Source organism: Osmia bicornis, unplaced genomic scaffold, assembly GCF_907164935.1.
Source record: "Osmia bicornis bicornis unplaced genomic scaffold, iOsmBic2.1, whole genome shotgun sequence".
Taxonomy (NCBI): domain Eukaryota; kingdom Metazoa; phylum Arthropoda; class Insecta; order Hymenoptera; family Megachilidae; genus Osmia; species Osmia bicornis.
The window spans coordinates 183,099-207,480 of record NW_025791044.1 but is presented as its reverse complement, the minus strand read 5'-3'; positions in this window follow the sequence as shown (position 1 = coordinate 207,480).

Here is a 24,382-nt window from a genome sequence, read left to right as displayed (position 1 = left end):
ATATTACATTACATCTGATGTAGATATATTAATAATGATATTGTTATTAAATGTATATTACATATCAAATGGAGATATAGTAATAACGATACTGCCATTGTATGTACATTGATCAGTGGGAAGGGATCATTATATTACATTATATCTAATGTAGATACAGTAATAATGATATTGTTATTAAATGTACATTGGTCTGTGGGATTAAATCAGTATATTACATTTCATCTGATGTAGATATAGTAATAATGATATTGTTATTAAATGTATATTACATATCAAATGGAGATATAGTAATAACGATACTGCCATTATATGTACATTGATCGGTGGAAAGGGATCATTATATTACATTATATCTAATGTAGATATAGTAATAATGGTATTGTTATTAAATGTACATTGGTCTGTGTGATTAAATCAGTATATTAAATTTCATCTGATGTAGATATATTAATAATGATATTGTTATTAAATGTACATTGGTCTGTGTGATTAAATCAGTATATTAAATTTCATCTGATGTAGATATAGTAATAAATGTATATTACATATCTAATGTAGATATAGTAATAACGATACTGTTATTATATGTACATTGATCTGTGGGAAGGTATCAGTATATTACATTATATCTAATGTAATATAGTAATAACGAAACTGTTATTATATGTACATTGATCTGTGGGATTAAATCAGTATATTAAATTACATCTGATGTAGATATAGTAATAATGATATTGTTATTAAATGTACATTGGTCTGTGGGATTAAATCAGTATATTACATTACATCTGATGTAGATATATTAATAATGATATTGTTATTAAATGTATATTACATATCTAATGTAGATATAGTAATAACGATACTGTTATTATATGTAAATTGATCTGTGGGAAGGTATCAGTATATTACATTATATCTAATGCAGATATAGTAATAACGATACTGTTATTATTTGTACATTGATCTGTGGGAAGGTATCAGTATATTACATTGTATCCAATGTAGATATAGTAATAATGATATTGTTATTAAATGCACATTGGTCTGTGGGAATAAATCAGTATATTACATTACATCTGATGTAGATATATTAATAATGATATTGTTATTAAATGTATATTACATATCAAATGGAGATATAGTAATAACGATACTGCCATTGTATGTACATTGATCAGTGGGAAGGGATCATTATATTACATTATATCTAATGTAGATACAGTAATAATGATATTGTTATTAAATGTACATTGGTCTGTGGGATTAAATCAGTATATTACATTTCATCTGATGTAGATATAGTAATAATGATATTGTTATTAAATGTATATTACATATCAAATGGAGATATAGTAATAACGATACTGCCATTATATGTACATTGATCGGTGGGAAGGGATCATTATATTACATTATATCTAATGTAGATATAGTAACAATGGTATTGTTATTAAATGTACATTGGTCTGTGTGATTAAATCAGTATATTAAATTTCATCTGATGTAGATATATTAATAATGATATTGTTATTAAATGTACATTGGTCTGTGGGATGAAATCAGTATATTAAATTTCATCTGGTGTAGATATAGTAATAATGATAATGTTATTAAATGTATATTACATATCTAATGTAGATATAGTAATAACGATACTGTTATTATATGTACATTGATCTGTGGGAAGGTATCAGTATATTACATTATATCTAATATAAATATAGTAATAACGAAACTGTTATTATATGTACATTGATCTGTGGGATTAAATCAGTATATTAAATTAAATTTGATGTAGATATAGTAATAATGATATTGTTATTAAATGTACATTGGTCTGTGGGATTAAATCAGTATATTAAATTTCATCTGATGTAGATATAGTAATGATGATATTGTTGTTAAATGTATATTACATATCTAATGTAGATATAGTAATAACGATACTGTTTTCTATGTATATTGATCTGTGGGAAGGTATCAGTATATTACATTATATCTATTGTAGATATAGTAATAACGAAACTGCTATTATATGTACATTGATCTGTGGGAAGGTATCAGTATATTACATTGTATCCCATGTACATATAGTAATAATGATATTGTTATTAAATGTACATTGGTCTGTGGGATTAACTCAGTATATTAAATTTCATCTGATGTAGATATAGTAATAATGATATTGTTATTAAATGTATATTACATATCTAATGTAGATATAGTAATAACGATACTGTTATTATATGTACATTGATCTGTGGGAAGGTATCAGTGTATTACATTATATCTATTGTAGATATAGTAATAACGAAGCTGTTATTATATGTACATGGATATGTGGGTAGGGATCAGTATATTACATTATATCTAATTTAGATATAGTAATAATGATGTTGTTACCAAAATTACATTGATCTGTGGGAAGGCTTCAGTATATTACATTGTATCCAATGTAGACATAGTATAAATGATACTGTTACTCGATGTACATTGATCTGTGGGAAGGAATCAGTATATTGCAGCAGATCTAATGCAGATATAGTAATAAGGATATTGCCATTATATGTACATTGATCGGTGGGAAGGGATCATTATATTACATTATATCTAATGTAGATATAGTAATAATGATATTGTTATTAAATGTATATTACATATCTAATGTAGATATAGTAATAACGATACTGTTATTATATGTAAATTGATCTGTGGGGACGTATCAGTATATTACATTATATCTAATGTAGATATAGTAATAACGATACTGTTATTATATGTACATTGATCTGTGGGAAGGTATCAGTATATTACATTGTATCCCATGTAGATATAGTAATAATGATATTGTTATTAAATGTACATTGGTCTGTGGGATTAACTCAGTATATTAAATTTCATCTGATGTAGATATAGTAATAATGATATTGTTATTAAATGTATATTACATATCTAATGTAGATATAGTAATAACGATACTGTTATTATATGTACATTGATCTGTGGGAACGTATCGGTATATTACATTATATCTAATGTAGATATAGTAATAACGAAACTGTTATTATATGTACATTGATCTGTGGGATTAAATCAGTATATTAAATTACATCTGATGTAGATATAGTAATAATGATATTGTTATTAAATGTACATTAGTCTGTGGGATTAAATCAGTATATTTCATTACATCTGATGTAGATATAGTAATAATGATATTGTTATTAAATGTATATTACATATCTAATGTAGATATAGTAATAACGATACTGTTATTATATGTACATTGATCTGTGGGAAGGGATCAGTATATTACATTATATCTATTGTAGATATAGTAATAACGAAACTGTTATCATATGTACATTGATCTGTGGGAAGGGATCAGTATATTACATTATATCTAATGTAGATATAGTAATAACGAAACTGTTATTATATGTACATTGATCTGGGGGTAGGGATCAGTATATTACATTATATCCAATGTAGATATAGTATAAATGATACTGTTATGCACTGTACATTGATCTGTGGGAAGGAATCAGTATATTGCAGGAGATCTAATGCAGATATAGTAATAACGATACTGCCATTATATGTACATTGATCGGTGGGAAGGGATCATTTTATTACATTATATCTAATGTAGATATAGTAATAATGATATTGTGATTAAATGAATATTACATATCCAATGTAGATATAGTATAAATGATACTGTTAGTCAATGTACATTGATCTGTGGGAAGGAATCAGTATATTGCAGTGGATCTGATGTAGATATAGTAATAACGATACTGTTATTATATGTACATTGATCTGTGGGAAGGGATAAGTATATTACATAATATCCAATGTAGATATAGTAATAACGATATTGTTACCAAAGTTACATTGATCTGTGGGAAGGCATCAGTATATTACGTTATATCCAATGTAGATATAGTATAAATGATACTGTTATTCAATGTACATTGATCTGTGGGACAGAATCAGTATATTGCAGTAGATCTAATGTAGATATAGTAATAATGGTACTGTTATTACGTGTTTATTACATATCTGATGTAGATATAGTAATGACGATAATGTTACAATCTGTGGATTGTTCTGTGGGAAGCGATCAGTATATTACATTATATCTAAAGAAGATATAGTAATAATGATATTGTTATTAAATGTACATTGGTCTGTGGGAATAAATCAGTATATTACATAATATCTGATGTAGATATACTAATAATGATATTGTTATTAAATGAATATTACATATCCAATGTAGATATAGTATAAATGATACTGTTAGTCAATGTACATTGATCTGTGGGAAGGAATCAGTATATTGCAGTGGATCTGATGTAGATATAGTAATAACGATACTGTTATTAAGTGTTTATTACATATTTAATGTAGATATAGTAATCACGATAATGTTACAATCTGTGCATTGATCTGTGGGAGGTGATCAGTATATTACATTATATCTAAAGAAGATATGGTAATAATGATATTGTTATTAAATGTACATTGGTCTGTGGGAATAAATCAGTATATTACATTTCATCTGATGTAGATATAGTGATAATGATATTGTTATTAAATGTATATTACATATCTAATGTAGATATAGTAATAACGATACTGTTATTATATGTACATTGATCTGTGGGAAGGTATCAGTATATTACATTATATCTAATGTAGATATAGTAATAATGATATTGTTATTAAATGTACATTGGGCTGTGGGATTAAATCAGTATATTAAATTACATCTGATGTAGGTATAGTAATAATGGTATTGTTATTAAATGTACATTGGTCTGTAGGTTTAAATCAGTATATTACATTATATCTAATGTAGATATAGTAATAATGATATTGTTACCAAAATTACATTGATCTGTGGGAAGGGATCAGTATATTACATTATATCTAATGTAGATATAGTAATAATGATATTGTTACCAAAATTACATTGATCTGTGGGAAGGGATCAGTATATTATATTATATCTAAAGAAGATATGGTAATAATGATATTGTTATTAAATGTACATTGGTCTGTGGGAGTAAATCAGTATATTACATATCTAACGCAGACACAGTAATGACGAAACTGCCATTATATGTACATTGATCGGTGGGAAGGGATCATTATATTACATTATATCTAATGTAGATATAGTAATAATGATATTGTTATTAAGTGTACATTGGACTGTGGGATTAAATCTGTATATTAAATTTCATCTGATGTAGATATAGTAATAATGGTATTGTTATTAAATGTACATTGGTGTGTGGGATTAAATCAGTATATTACATTACATCTGATGTGGATATAGTAATAATGATATTGTTATTAAATGTATATTACATATCTAATGTAGATATAGTAATAACGATACTGCAATTATATGTACATTGATCGGTGGGAAGGGATCATTATATTACATTATATCTAATGTAGATATAGTAATAATGATATTGTTATTAAATGTACATTGGTCTGAGGGATTAAATCAGTATATGAAATTTCATCTGATGTAGATATAGTAATAATGATATTGTTATTAAATGTATATTACATATCTAATGTGGATATAGTAATAAGAATACTGTTATTATATGTACATCGATCTGTGAGAAGGTATCGGTATATTACATTATATATAATGTGGATATAGTAATAACAAAACTGTTATTATATGTACACTGATCTGTGGGAAAGGATAAGTATATTACATTATATCTAATGTAGATATAGTAATAATGATATTGTTACCAAAATTACATTGATCTGTGGGAAGGGATCAGTATATTACATTATATCCAATGTAGATATAGTATAAATGATACTGTTATTCAATGTGCATTGATCTGTGGGAAGGAATCAGTATATTACATTATATCTAATGTAGATATAGTAATAATGATATTGTTATTAAATGTATATTACATATGTAATGTAGATATAGTAATAACGAAACTGTTATTATATGTACATTGATCTGTGGGAAGGGATCAGTATATTACATTATATCTAATGTAGATATAGTAATAATGATATTGTTACCAAAATTACATTGATCTGTGGGAAGGGATCATTATATTACATTATATCTAATGTAGATATTGTAATTTTGATATTGTTATTAAATGTACATTGGACTGTGGGATTAAATCAGTATATTAAATTACATCTGATGTAGATATAGTAATAATGGTATTGTTATTAATCTAATGCAGATATAGTAATAACGATACTGCAATTATATGTAAATTGATCGGTGGGAAGGGATCATTATATTACATTATATCTAATGTAGATATAGTAATAATGATATTGTTATTAAATGTATATTACATATCTAATGTAGATATAGTAATAACGATACTGTTATTATATGTAAATTGATCTGTGGGAAGGTATCAGTATATTACATTATATCTAATGTAGATATAGCAATAACGATACTGTTATTATATGTACATTGATCTGTGGGAAGGTATCAGTATATTACATTGTATCCCATGTACATATAGTAATAATGATATTGTTATTAAATGTACATTGGTCTGTGGGATTAACTCAGTATATTAAATTTCATCTGATGTAGATATAGTAATAATGATATTGTTATTAAATGTATATTACATATCTAATGTAGATATAGTAATAACGATACTGTTATTATATGTACATTGATCTGTGGGAACGTATCGGTATATTACATTATATCTAATGTAGATATAGTAATAACGAAACTGTTATTATATGTACATTGATCTGTGGGATTAAATCAGTATATTAAATTACATCTGATGTAGATATAGTAATAATGATATTGTTATTAAATGTACATTAGTCTGTGGGATTAAATCAGTATATTTCATTACATCTGATGTAGATATAGTAATAATGATATTGTTATTAAATGTATATTACATATCTAATGTAGATATAGTAATAACGATACTGTTATTATATGTACATTGATCTGTGGGAAGGGATCAGTATATTACATTATATCTATTGTAGATATAGTAATAACGAAACTGTTATCATATGTACATTGATCTGTGGGAAGGGATCAGTATATTACATTATATCTAATGTAGATATAGTAATAACGAAACTGTTATTATATGTACATTGATCTGGGGGTAGGGATCAGTATATTACATTATATCCAATGTAGATATAGTATAAATGATACTGTTATGCACTGTACATTGATCTGTGGGAAGGAATCAGTATATTGCAGGAGATCTAATGCAGATATAGTAATAACGATACTGCCATTATATGTACATTGATCGGTGGGAAGGGATCATTTTATTACATTATATCTAATGTAGATATAGTAATAATGATATTGTTATTAAATGAATATTACATATCCAATGTAGATATAGTATAAATGATACTGTTAGTCAATGTACATTGATCTGTGGGAAGGAATCAGTATATTGCAGTAGATCTGATGTAGATATAGTAATAACGATACTGTTATTATATGTACATTGATCTGTGGGAAGGGATAAGTATATTACATTATATCCAATGTAGATATAGTAATAACGATATTGTTACCAAAGTTACATTGATCTGTGGGAAGGCATCAGTATATTACGTTATATCCAATGTAGATATAGTATAAATGATACTGTTATTCAATGTACATTGATCTGTGGGACAGAACCAGTATATTGCAGTAGATCTAATGTAGATATAGTAATAACGGTACTGTTATTACGTGTTTATTACATATCTGATGTAGATATAGTAATGACGATAATGTTACAATCTGTGGATTGTTCTGTGGGAAGCGATCAGTATATTACATTATATCTAAAGAAGATATAGTAATAATGATATTGTTATTAAATGTACATTGGTCTGTGGGAATAAATCAGTATATTACATAATATCTGATGTAGATATACTAATAATGATATTGTTATTAAATGAATATTACATATCCAATGTAGATATAGTATAAATGATACTGTTAGTCAATGTACATTGATCTGTGGGAAGGAATCAGTATATTGCAGTGGATCTGATGTAGATATAGTAATAACGATACTGTTATTAAGTGTTTATTACATATTTAATGTAGATATAGTAATCACGATAATGTTACAATCTGTGCATTGATCTGTGGGAGGTGATCAGTATATTACATTATATCTAAAGAAGATATGGTAATAATGATATTGTTATTAAATGTACATTGGTCTGTGGGAATAAATCAGTATATTACATTTCATCTGATGTAGATATAGTGATAATGATATTGTTATTAAATGTATATTACATATCTAATGTAGATATAGTAATAACGATACTGTTATTATATGTACATTGATCTGTGGGAAGGTATCAGTATATTACATTATATCTAATGTAGATATAGTAATAATGATATTGTTATTAAATGTACATTGGTCTGTGGGATTAAATCAGTATATTATATTATATCTGATGTAGATATAGTAATAATGGTATTGTTATTAAATGTACATTGGTCTGTGGGATTAAATCAGTATATTACATTATATCTAATGTAGATATAGTAATAATGATATTGTTACCAAAATTACATTGATCTGTGGGAAGGGATCAGTATATTACATTATATCTAATGTAGATATAGTAATAATGATATTGTTGCCAAAATTACATTGATCTGTGGGAAGGGATCAGTATATTACATTGTATCCTATGTAGATATAGTAATAATGATATTGTTATTAAATGTACATTGGTCTGTGGGAGTAAATCAGTATATTACATATCTAACGCAGACACAGTAATGACGAAACTGCCATTATATGTACATTGATCGGTGGGAAGGGATCATTATATTACATTATATCTAATGTAGATATAGTAATAATGATATTGTTATTAAGTGTACATTGGACTGTGGGATTAAATCTGTATATTAAATTTCATCTGATGTAGATATAGTAATAATGGTATTGTTATTAAATGTACATTGGTGTGTGGGATTAAATCAGTATATTACATTACATCTGATGCGGATATAGTAATAATGATATTGTTATTAAATGTATATTACATATCTAATGTAGATATAGTAATAACGATACTGCAATTATATGTACATTGATCGGTGGGAAGGGATCATTATATTACATTATATCTAATGTAGATATAGTAATAATGATATTGTTATTAAATGTACATTGGTCTGAGGGATTAAATCAGTATATGAAATTTCATCTGATGTAGATATAGTAATAATGATATTGTTATTAAATGTATATTACATATCTAATGTAGATATAGTAATAAAAATACTGTTATTATATGTACATCGATCTGTGGGAAGGTATCGGTATATTACATTATATATAATGTGGATATAGTAATAACAAAACTGTTATTATATGTACACTGATCTGTGGGAAAGGATAAGTATATTACATTATATCTAATGTAGATATAGTAATAATGATATTGTTACCAAAATTACATTGATCTATGGGAAGACATCAGTATATTACATTATATCCAATGTAGATATAGTATAAATGATACTGTTATTCAATGTGCATTGATCTGTGGGAAGGAATCAGTATATTACATTATATCTAATGTAGATATAGTAATAATGATATTGTTATTAAATGTATATTACATATGTAATGTAGATATAGTAATAACGAAACTGTTATTATATGTACATTGATCTGTGGGAAGGGATCAGTATATTACATTATATCTAATGTAGATATAGTAATAATGATATTGTTACCAAAATTACATTGATCTGTGGGAAGGGATCATTATATTACATTATATCTAATGTAGATATTGTAATTTTGATATTGTTATTAAATGTACATTGTTCTGTGGGATTAAATCAGTATATTAAATTACATCTGATGTAGATATAGTAATAATGGTATTGTCATTAAATGTATATTACATGTAGATATAGTAATAACGATACTGCCATTATATGTAAATTGATCGGTGGGAAGGGATCATTATATTACATTATATCTAATGTAGATATAGTAATAATGATATTGTTATTAAATGTACATTGGTCAGTGGGATTAAATCAGTATATTAAATTACATCTGATGTAGATATAGTAATAATGGTGTTACGTTGCGCGGCGCGAGGCGAGCGCGCAACGTAAAGTGATATGGAAATTTACTAGGAAAGAAAATTGGAAAAGATCGATCGTTAATTCTTGGTGCGATGAGAAAGGTCTCGCTGCCACCAGCCCTGACCGCGTATGACGCGTTAACGTCCTCTACGATCAGAACAAATTAAAAGACGGAAATTTAGATAGAATTTATTTCCGTTGGGTTCGTCAGTGTTCTAGGTCCCATACGGGTCCCTCCTTGAAACGTTGTGTTGGCGTGCGTGGATTTAATGTAAAGATAGGCGTTGTAACTCAAAGAAATAAAGTAGACTGAATCGTGTTCAACAAATAAAAATGTAATTCAAAACTATTGAAAGTAGTACAACTGAAAATGACTATTGAATTTAATGCTATTAATGCTTGATAATATTAATGATTACTATTAGATAAATTCAATTCAAAAATAATACTGGTTTGACAAGGGTAAAGATGCTTAACCTATTTCATATAATAATGACTATTGTTTGTCTGAAAATCGTGTAAGATATAGATTGCCTTTGATTAGCAGTTGGACTTTGAATATATTTTAATTTTAAACGTGTTATCGAATCTAGGTGTAAGACAACTTGCTCGGCTAGTTAATTAGATGGAAAATTAACGGTGTTTGGCCGCGAGGGAACGACCTGAATGGAGAAGGCCCTCACAACCCCCGAAAGGGCTTTACAGGTCGCCCCTGACAAAATATCGTAGTCTAGAAATCGTCATACACACAAAGTCGCGATAAATCAAAATTCAGAATTTTAGAATAGCGTATTATTTATAATTCGGTACCTGAACGTAAAATCGAGACGATCTAAAATGGAGAGACTCTCATAACCCGAAGGCTTAATAGATCGCCCGTTTTGCCTTGTTGAAATTCAATGATAATGCCGTGCTCGACGAATTAGTAATTGACAGGCTTACCGTGAAAATGTAGTTTATAATATATGGTAAAATCGTTGAAAAATCGCTATTGGTTCGTTGAAAGATCGCTGTTGAATCTGGAACACCAAGAGAGAGATGAGGAAACCTGTCGCACTAGCACTTGTCGCGCGCCCGATTGCCCTTTATTGCGTCACAAACAGAATCTAAACGACACGATCACAAACGATTACGATTTTTCTTGGAAAAATAGAATTATTATTAACACGAGTGAATTTAATACGGAGATACGCGATCAAACGGAATAAAAATGAAAGAGAAAAGATAGAGGTTTAATAGTATGAAAGCTTAACGTGCGCGTCTCTGAGTCTTTGCCGCGTATTCGCGAAATTCACCCTCACGACACTCTGCCTAACGGGTAGGACTTGCCGCGCAGCTAATTTACACAAAGTACAATCGGCAACTCTATCTCTAGACGCACGGGCTCCCGTCACGACTTACTCGATTGTTCGACGAAGAGTGATCGGAATCGATCGCGATCCTGGCCGGAAGGGCCCGTCGCGAGGATGATGTCCTGCGTGGGGACATTCCGACAAATCATAGCGCGTGACGACAGCGTCGCGTGCGTCGCTATTGGTCGAAGACGCGTGCTAGCTAAATTCCTCTAGACTATGTTCTTTCTCTCTCTCTTGGTGTTCCATCTCTGTCTAACGGCTTTTCGGTGTTCCTACGCCGTAGATTTTTCTGGAATATTCCATTTCTCGCTTTCGACAATCAGATATAACGAATATCAGCAATTATTTAAATCTGAATCAATGTTTAAACCAGAACCATTTCAACAATGAAGCGAATAATTATGAATAAAATTTATATCCATTATACCATTATATATTAATAATTTGATCGATTGGCAATCGCACGATTTTGACTAGCAGTCGGCGTAAACGATTAGCATTATCGGTAATTGTTTGTTCATGAATCGCAACGTGAGTTTCGCCGGCGCGCATGTTGTAAAACATTCGATGTTTGGTTGAAATTCTCGATTAGCTAACATATTCCTTGATTATTAAATCGATTATAAGTTATTTCATTAGCAGCGTAGCTAGTTCTAGAACGTTCTTGCTATTTGAAAATTACCGTTGGGTCTTGGTTTCAGGCAAATTCTCGGAATTCGATACAAAGACTTTTATTGCCCCGTTCGACCCTTCGCCCCTAAACAGTCGTCGAACGCTTGCTAACGCTTGACTGCGAGGGTTCTCATTCCTCGTTCATTCTATCAACCAAATGTTCAAATAGATGGATTAATCCGCGCTTCCACTCCAGCACTCATCTCACGCATACGATCGAATTAGGAGCCGACTGGCGCCCACGCGTGGAAAAGAGAAGAGATTCGGTTGAAATTCGAATGATAAATTGATCTTTACGCTTTTGCGCAGTTAACCTGAGGAGACCCCTATAATGCGAAGCACTGGCTAACTGCGCAGCGAACGCTGTTTATGATACCTCTCCTCTGTCGAACCCGAGTTTTTGTATAGTTCGAAATCTGTTACTACGCAGTTGAGCACGACGATAGTCTCAAGGAGGGGTAATAACTAAAGAAAAGAATTGAGAGATGTAAGGAGAATAAAGAATAGAAAAGACAAAATAGAATAATTATAGACTCAAACTCTTCCCTGTGCCTTTCCCACATGAAGAAGACTCTCATAACCCGAAGGCTTGATGAGAAAACACAGAGTCGAGGAGAAAATTGAAAAAGATGAAGTAGTAATTCGCCCTCCCCACGTCCCTTACATGAGGAGACTCCTATAACCCGAAGGCTTGATAAGGGAACGTGAGGCGGACAAATTTGCAAAATTTTCCAGACGTAACAATGGTATTGTTATTAAATGTACATTGGTCTGTAGGATTAAATCAGTATATTACATTACATCTGATGTAGATATAGTAATAATGATATTGTTATTAAATGTATATTACATATCTAATGTAGATATAGTAATAACGATACTGCCATTATATGTACATTGATCGGTGGGAAGGGATCATTATATTACATTATATCTAATGTAGATATAGTAATAATGATATTGTTATTAAATGTACATTGGTCTGTGTGATTAAACCAGTATATTAAATTACATCTGATGTAGATATTGTAATAATGGTATTGTTATTAAATGTACATTGGTCTGTAGGATTAAATCAGTATATTACGTTGCATCTGATGTAGATATAGTAATAATGATATTGTTATAAAATGTATATTACATATCTAATGTAGATATAGTAATAACGATACTGCAATTATATGTAAATTGATCGGTGGGAAGGGATCATTATGTTACATTATATCTAATGTAGATATAGTAATAATGATATTGTTTCCAAAATTACATTGATCTGTGGGAAGGGATCAGTATATTAAATTACATCTGATGTAGATATAGTAATAATGGTATTGTTATTAAATGTACATTGGTCTGTGGGATTAAATCAGTATATTACATTACATCTGATGTAGATATAGTAATAATGATATTGTTGTTAAATGTATATTACATATGTAATGTAGATATAGTAATAACGGTACTGTTATTATATGTACATTGATCTGTGGGAAGGTATCAGTATATTACATTATATCTGTTGCAGATATAGTAATAACGAAACTGTTATTATATGTACATCGATCTGTGGGAAGGTGTCAGTATATTACATTATATATAATGTAGATATAGTAATAACGAAACTGTTATTATATGTACATTGATCTGTGGGAAGGGATCAGTATATTACATTATATCTAATGTAGATATAGTAATAATGATATTGTTACCAAAATTACATTGATCTGTGGGAAGGGATCATTATATTACATTATATCTAATGTAGATATTGTAATTTTGATATTGTTATTAAATGTACATTGTTCTGTGGGATTAAATCCGTATATTAAATTTCATCTGATGTAGATATAGTAATAATGGTATTGTTATTAAATGTATATTACATGTAGATATAGTAATAACGATACTGCCATTATATGTAAATTGATCGGTGGGAAGGGATCATTATATTACATTATATCTAATGTAGATATAGTAATAATGATATTGTTATTAAATGTACATTGGTCTGTGGGATTAAATCAGTATATTAAGTTACATCTGATGTAGATATAGTAATAATGCTATTGTTATTAAATGTACATTGGTCTGTAGGATTAAATCAGTATATTACATTACATCTGATGTAGATATAGTAATAATGCTATTGTTATTAAATGTACATTGGTCTGTAGGATTAAATCAGTATATTACATTACATCTGATGTAGATATAGTAATAATGATATTGTTATTTAATGTATATTACATATCTAATGTAGATATAGTAATAACAATACTGTTATTATATGTACATTGATCTGTGGGAAGGTATCAGTATATTACATTATATCTAATGAAGATATAGTGATAACGAAACTGTTATTATATGTACATTGATCTGTGGGAAGGCATCAGTATATTACATTATATCCAATGTAGATATAGTATAAATGATACTGTTATTCAATGTACATTGATCTGTGGGAAGGAATCAGTATATTGCAGTAGATGTAATGTAGATACAGTAGTAACGATACTGTTATTATATGTACATTGATCTGTGGCAAGGGATCAGTATATTACATTATATCTAATGTAGATATAGTAATAATGATATTGTTACCAAAATTACATTGACCTGTGGCAAGTGATCAGTATATTACATTATATCTAAAGAAGATATAGTAATGATGATATTGTTATTAAATGTACGTTGGTCTGTGGGATTAAATCAGTATATTAAATTTCATCTGATGTAGATATAGTAATAATGGTATTGTTATTAAATGTACATTGGTCTATGGGATTAAATCAGTATATTACATTACATCTGATGTAGATATAGTAATAATGATATTCTTATTAAATGTATATTACATATCTAATGTAGATATAGTAATAACGATACTGCCATTACATGTACATTGATCGGTGGGAAGGGATCATTATATTACATTATATCTAATGTAGATATAGTAATAATGATATTGTCATTAAATGTACATTGGTCTGTGGGATTAAATCAGTAAATTAAATTTCATCTGATGTAGATATAGTAATAATGATATTGTTACCAAAATTACATTGATCTATGGGAAGACATCAGTATATTACATTATATCCAATGTAGATATAGTATAAATGATACTGTTATTCAATGTGCATTGATCTGTGGGAAGGAATCAGTATATTGCAGTAGATCTAATGTAGATAAAGTAATAACGATACTGTCATTAAGGGTATATTACGTATCTAATGTAGATATAGTAATGACGAAAATGTTATAATCTGTGCATTGATCTGTGGGAAGTGATCAGTATATTACATTATATCTAATGTAGATATAGTAATAATGATATTGTTACCAAAATTACATTGATCTGTGGGAAGGGATCAGTATATTACATAATATCCAATATAGATATAGTAATAACGATACTGTTATTGTATGTACATTGATCTGTGGGAAGGTATCAGTATACTGCAGTAGATCTAATGTAGATATAGTAATAACGATACTGTTATTAAGTGTTTATTACGTAACTAATGTAGATATAGTAATGACGATATTGTTACAATCTTGCATTGATCTGTGGGTAGTGATCAGTATATTACATTATATCTAATGAAGATATAGTAATAATGATATTGTTAATAAATGTACATTGGTCTGTGGGAATAAATCAGTATATTACATTTCATCTGTTGTAGATATAGAAATAATGATATTGTTATTAAATGTATATTACATATCTAATGTAGATATAGTAATAACGATACTGTTATTGTATGTACATTGATCTGTGGTAAGGTATCAGTATATTACATTGTATCGAATGTAGATATAATATGATATTGTTATTAAATGTACATTGATCTGTGGGATTAAATCAGGATATTAAATTTCATCTGATGTAGATATAGTAATAATGATATTGTTATTAAATGTATATTACATATCTAATGTAGATATTGTAATAACGATACTGTTATTATATGAATCTGTGGGATGTTATCAGTATATTATATTATATCTACTGTGGATATAGTAATAACGAAACGGTTATTATATATACATTGATCTGTGGGAAGGGATCAGTATATTACATTATATCTAATGTAGATATAGTAATAATGATATTGTTATTAAATGTACATTGGTCTGTGCGATTAAATCAGAATATTAAATTTCATCTGATGTAGATATAGTAATAATGATATTGTTATTAAATGTATATTACATATCTAATGTAGATATAGTAATAACGATACTGTTATTATATGTACATTGATCTGTGGGAAGGTATCAGTATATTATATTATATCTATTGTAGATATAGTAATAACGAAACTGTTATTATATGTACATTGGTCTGTGGGACGGGATCAGTATATTACATTATATCTAATGTAGATACAGTAATAAGATATGTTACCAAAATTACATTGATCTGTGGGAAATGATCAGTATATTACATTATATCTAATGAGGATATAGTAATAATGATATTGTTATTAAATGTACATTGGTCTGTGTGATTAAATCAGTATATTAAATTTCGTCTGATGTAGATATAGTAATAGTGATATTGTTATTAAATGTATATTACATATCTAATGTAGATATAGTAATAACGATACTGCCATTATATGTACATTGATCTGTGGAAGGTATCAGTATATTACATTATATCTAATGTAGATATAGTAATAAGGAAACTGCCATTATATGTACATTGATCAGTGGGAAGGGATCATTATATTACATTATATCTAATGTAGATATAGTAATAATGATATTGTTATTAAATGTACACTGGACTGTGGGATTAAATCAGTATATTAAATTTCATCTGATGTAGATATAGTTATAATGATATTGTTATTAAATGTACATTGGTCTGTGGGAATAAATCAGTATATTACACAACATCTCATGTAGATATACTAATAATGATATTGTTATTAAATGTATATTACGTATCAAATGTAGATATAGTAATAAAGATACTGCCATTAAATGTACATTGGTCTGTGGGATTAAATCAGTATATTACATTTCATCTGATGTAGATATAGTAATAATGATATTGTTATTAAATGTACATTGGTCTGTACGATTAAATCAGTATATTACATTACATCTGATGTAGATATAGTAATAATGATATTGTTGTTAAATGTATATTACATATGTAATGTAGATATAGTAATAACGGTACTGTTATTATATGTACATTGATCTGTGGGAAGGTATCAGTATATTACATTATATCTGTTGCAGATATAGTAATAACGAAACTGTTATTATATGTACATTGATCTGTGGGAAGGTGTCAGTATATTACATTATATATAATGTAGATATAGTAATAACGAACTGTTATTATATGTACATTGATCTGTGGGAAGGGATCAGTATATTACATTATATCTAATGTAGATATAGTAATAATGATATTGTTACCAAAATTACATTGATCTGTGGGAAGGGATCATTATATTACATTATATCTAATGTAGATATTGTAATTTTGATATTGTTATTAAATGTACATTGTTCTGTGGGATTAAATCAGTATATTAAATTACATCTGATGTAGATATAGTAATAATGGTATTGTTATTAAATGTATATTACATGTAGATATAGTAATAACGATACTGCCATTATATGTAAATTGATCGGTGGGAAGGGATCATTATATTACATTATATCTAATGTAGATATAGTAATAATGATATTGTTATTAAATGTACATTGGTCTGTGGGATTAAATCAGTATATTAAGTTACATCTGATGTAGATATAGTAATAATGATATTGTTATTAAATGTACATTGGTCTGTGGGATTAAATCAATATATTACATTACATCTGATGTAGATATAGTAATAATGATATTGTTACCAAAATTACATTGATCTGTGGGAAGGGATCAGTATATTACATTATATCTGAAGAAGATATGGTAATAATGATATTGTTATTAAATGTACATTGGACTGTGGGATTAAATCAGTATATTAAATTTCATCTGATGTAGATATAGTAACACTGATATTGTTATTAAATGTATATTACATATCTAATGCAGATATAGTAATAACGATACTGTTATTATATGTACATTGATCTGTGGGAAGGTATCAGTATATTACATTATATCTAATGTACATGTAGTAATAATGGTATTGATGTTAAATGTACATTGGTCTGTGGAATTAAATCAGTATATTAAATTTCATCTGATGTGGATATAGTAATAATGATATTGTTATTAAATGTATATTACATATCTAATGTAGATATAGTAATAACGGTACTGTCATTATATGTACATAGATCTGTGGGAAGGTATCAGTATATTACATTATATCTAATGTACATGTAGTGATAATGGTATTGATGTTAAATGTACATTGGTCTGTGGAATTAAATCAGTATATTAAATTTCATCTGATGTGGATATAGTAATAATGATATTGTTATTAAATGTATATTACATATCTAATGTAGATATAGTGATAACGGTACTGTTATTATATTACATTGATCTGTGGGAAGGTATCAGTATATTACATTATATGTATTGTAGATATAGTAATAATGGTATTGTTATTATATGTACATTGATCTGTGAGAAGGGGTCAGTATATTACATTATATCTAATGTAGATATAGTAATAACGAAACTGTTATTATATGTACATTGATCTGTGGGAAGGGATCAGTATATTACATTATATCTAATGTAGATATAGTAATAATGATATTGTTACCAAAATTACATTGATCTGTTGGAAGGGATCAGTATATTAAATTATATCTAAAGAGGATATAGTAATAATGATATTGTTATTAAATGTACATTGGACTGTGGGATTAAATCAGTATATTAAATTACATCTGATGTAGATATAGTAATAATGGTATAGTTATTCAATGTACATTGGTTTGTGGAATTAAATCAGTCTATTAAATTTCATCTGATGTAGATATAGTAATAATGATATTGTTATTAAATGTATATTACACATCTAGAGTAGATATAGTAATAATGATATTGTTATTAAATGTATATTACATATCTAATGTAGATATAGTAATAACGATACTGCCATTATATGTACATTGATCTGTGGGAAGGTATCAGTATATTACATTATATCTAATGAAGATATAGTGGTTGTATGCGAGTTCACGTGGGCAGCGAGGACAGAAAACTGAGGCACACTTTGCAACAAACAGAATGCGTTTATTGCACGTCGAATATTTACAAAGTCAGTCACAAACACAAAGACAACGTGAAACAATCACAGCGCGTGGTCTAAATGTACAATAATAATACGTGGACGATGCGTGGTCAATGAACAAAATAACGTGTGGTCTATATAAACTTTACACAAGTAAAGGCGTGGACACTGCGTGGTCAAAGCTTGTTAAATTAACAACGTGGTCGAACTTGATGCGTATCGTGAGCGTGGGCAAGAGAGACGTGCTTTCACTCGAAGCGTACGATCAAGAAGAAGGAAATCGATGATGGCGTCGATCGCACCGGTTACGGCGTAGAGAGGGGACCGCGTGGACAAAGTGGGCCCGAGAGGTGCTGCCGCTATCGGTAACGACGCACCAACGAACTATTTTCGCTGCCAACTTCGTCACGCTGCATGTACGTAGGGGACGGTGGTGTCAAATTTCAGTTCAAGGTCATAGGGTGGGGAGAGGGGTGGATATTGTCGGGGGGGGGGGTATCATATTTCTGCTGACGGTGGTGTCAAATTTCAGTTCAAGGTCATAGGGTGGGGAGAGGGGTGGATATTGTCGGGGTGGGGGGGTATCATATTTCTGCTGACGGTGGTGTCAAATTTCAGTTCAAGGTCATAGGGTGAGGAGAGGGGTGGATATTGTTCGGGGTGGGGCAGAGTATCCTATTTTCTGCTGACGGTGTGTGTGCTCCAATTACAAAAATGCTGGACGCCCATGTTGATTTAGAATCCGGCCATAGGCACCAAACTACTAGTAAATATTTGTAACAATTCAAAATCTAAGTTAATTAATGAAAATAATAAGTTGTTCTTTGATGTAATAAAACTAGGTATTTTTGTTCAAAGTGACTATAATACTACAGCACCCTAAATGACACCGTACCACCAGCCATTAAGAAAGATTAATATACATAATTATATACAACGTAGAGGAAATGAAATATTGCACGTATCGTATTCCCACTTGATCGAATCGCTGTTCGTATGAAACTGAGCAGGAATCTCTGACTTCCAAGGAAGAGAATTGGGGGGCACATTCCAAGATCGCACATATTATTCTCTATGTTTACATTCCTTTCGGTATGTGCGTAGTCAGTTTATATTGAACGTCAACTATTCGTAAATATTCTATTCGCCAGAAATGCGCAAAAACTAACGGCGTTAGTCAATGATAGAAATATTCATACCCTCTTAATATGAAATAGTATTCGGTTCGAAGAATAAATGTAGTAATTATAAAATTGTACACTGGGCATTAAACAATCTTCATTTGAACCCCATGAAGAATTGTTGGCAATATGTAAAGTATAAGTACTTGAAAAAAAACCTGTAAACAAAAAATTAGCTTCGCGAAGCAAATAGTAGAACGTGAGATATATAACATCATAACGATATGAATATACGACATCAGTACCAAGATGCATAAAAAGACGCGTGGAAATGTAATGAATATTAAGTAATGCAAATTTTAATAAAATTGCAAGTATTGTGAATTTAGTTATATTAGATCCATTTAACATTGCCGTGAGCTTTGTACGTATATCGTATTGAGCTATTTTCAAATTTATCGCACAATGTAACGGAAATCTACTATAAGTTAGCCCATTATTGCGATCGACCTCACAATATAAACATACATAGGTTACAGCCCATAGACATATCGCGTAGTCAGTTTGAAACGAAAACCTGGCAACGTTAGGTGTTCAATTGATTGATACCTACGGTAATAATTAATTGAATATTTTCAAAAGTGCTGCAAAGGGAGTCGTTACTACTTCTATGATTTATTTATATTTTTATATAATCCAAATCAACCGCGTCTGCTTGGAGCGAACAAAAATTGTTTGTAAGAACAAACCAAACGCGTCTGCGTAGAGCGACCAATAATTGTTTTTAAAGAAGTAAAACAACCCGCGTCTGCGTAGAGCGGCACACAATTGTTTTAAAAAGTAAAACAACCGCGTCTGGGTAGAGCGACTCAAGTATAATTGTTTAGTAAAAACAAAACACCGCGTCTGCGTGGAGCGGACCAATAATTGTTTATAAAAACAAAACAACCGTGCCTGCTTGAAGCGACCAATAATTGTTTTAAAAACAAAACAACCGCGTCTGCGTGGGCGACCAATAATTGGTTATAAAATAAAACAACCGTGTCTGCTTGGAGCGACCAATAATTGTTTGTAAAATAATAAACCCAACCGCGTCTGCTTGGAGCAATGGGTAGACCTACAAAAAAATGCATCCCGTATGTGGAAGTATCGTGCGAATGAATCTAACGAAGTCACGCAATTACGTCTTTCTAAAGAACGTGAAAGAAACGCAAAGGCACTGCGTGAAGAAACTATCGACGATCGCCGTTCCACGATTGTCTGTAAAACGAAAAATACGCTTGTTCGAAGTATCGCGCGAAACGATTGACGAAAGAGAACGTCGGCTATCAGAATTTATAATCCGTTTAGAAAACGAATCTGCGGAGGAACCATCACGTCGTATCGAATTAATCCGCAGGCGTTTAAAAAATGAATCTGCGGAGGAACAATCACGTCGTACTCGAATTAAATCCGCAGGCGTTTATGCGACGAATCTGCGTATGAAAGATCAGTAGGCCGTTTCGCATTTAATACGCAGGCGTTTAGCGAACGAATACTGCCGCGGAACGATCACGCCGTTTCGCATTAAATCCGCCGCGGCGTTTAGGCGATACGAATCCTGCGGAGGAACGATCACCCGTTCGCATTATCCGCAGGCGTTTTAGCGAACGAATCTGCGGTGCAACGATCACCGCCGGTATCGCATTACTCCTGCAGGCGTTTAGCGAACGAATCTGCAGGAGCACGATCACGCCGATTCGCATTATCCGCACGCGTTTAGGCGAACGAATCTGGGAGCAACGATCACGTCGTTTCGCATTAATCCGCATGCTTTTAGCGGAACGAATACTGCTGCGGAACGATCACGCCGTTTCCGATTTAATCCACAGAGTTTAGCGAACGAATCTGCGGGAGGAACGATTACGACGTTTCGCATTAATCCGCCGGCGTTTGGCGAACGAATCTGCCGCGGAACGATCACGCCGTTTCCGATTAATTCGCAGAAGTTTAGCGAACGAATCTGCTGCGGAACGATCACGCCGTTTCCGATTAATCCACAGACGTTTAGCGAACGAATCTCCTGCGGAACGATCACGTCGTATCGGATTAATCCGCTACCGTTTAGCGAACCAATCCATGAGGAACGTACGCAACGTCTAATGGTTATGAGAATCGCATGCGAAAAGTACTGCTAAGCGAACGTGTCGTATCAAGGAATACACGTTTAAGAAATATGCGTGAACTAGCTAAGAAACGGCGAAAAGAACATCTCCTTCAGGAAGACTACTTTAAATCGGCTATTAATATTTTTGCTAATGCACCGTGTGCAGTGTGTTACAAGACTTTATATCCGCAGCAACGTTATGCTTTACACACACAGCCTTTCTCTAGTCTGATTCCTGCAAATCTATTGGAATCAGAGGAAGATAACAACATGTGCTCGTTGCCTAAATCATCTTAAAAAACATAAAGTTCCATCACAGGCATTCTGGAATAAAATGGAACTCATGCCTGTACCTATGGAGATAACAGATTTATCGGAAATCGAGAAACAAATGTTGTGCAGAATAGTACCGTTTCTTAAAATCATGAAAATTCAGAATCACTTCAGGTCAGGATTGGTGCAAAGGTCAGGTAGTCCTATTTGCCCGCGATGTGTTCGAAGTAGCCGAGCAACTTCCAAAGAGCCTTGTATTGTAAGAAACGGAAAGGAAGTTACAGGAAGAAATAACGAATCAAACAGTAGATTTACGAATGTTGGACAGAATGTAGCTATTTTACGAGGCTCGTGCCATCAAGCTAGCGATCGGTTCAGTATTGAATCTCGCGGTAGGCAATGTACTGGCATAGCTGCAGTTGCTTGTGTTGCGTTTCATTTGCTCGACCTAGTACGTGGGTGTACTAGTGATGTTGATTATGTACTTTTAGTAGAAGACAAATATTACCATCATTGCATTGAAGCGCGAAGTAATCCTGACCCCAGAGAAGTCAATGTCGACTATTTAGCCGTTACCGAATTATTGCCACTCATATCATTCAATAACAACAGAGTCAATATTAACATTGGATATGAAATGGCTGTAAATGGTCATATTGATGTTGATAACGGTGATGAAGAATTTCCAAATTTAAGAAATGGTTTGATTAGGTTTTTTCAACAGTATATGTACGGAATTCTTACGGCAAATTATACATCAGTAGCCGTATCATGCAACAACCAGTCGGAGACCACCTACTATTGGTTGTTTGATTCCCATGCAAGAGGTCCAAAAGAATATAAAGCACCATTACGGGGGGCCTCATGCTGTATGAAATTTACTACTATTGATGCTTTACAGGCCACATTGCGTCGTAATTTGTATGCGAAAGATGGCAACAGCAATGTATTAAATATCTATTCATTAACACCAATAACAATTCTATCCGGAAGAAATCGATCTCCACTGGTGGAAAGAATGCAACATCTAGTCAGTTGGAAACCGCCGAACAGAACCCGACGAAACACAAATTATATTCGAAACAAGCATGTTACGTTCGGTTGACGAAGGTGTTCCCAACATCGACAGTGTCGTCTCAGTCAGTAATACTAATAATAACGAAGACAATGACCCGATAGAACTGGCGAATATACATAGAAAAACAGCGCCTCCTTTGAACCTAGAGAGAGAGAGAAGGATGGAAGAACTGTGTTGGTTCTTCCTGTTCCCGGATGGAAAAAATGGATTTGGAGAGCATCGAGACATCCCAATAACACCACTGGATTACTTCCAAGCTCGTGTTCTTAGCAGTGACAAACGATTCCAACGAACAGATTATTTGTTCTTCGCATTATCTGTGGTTGAATACTAC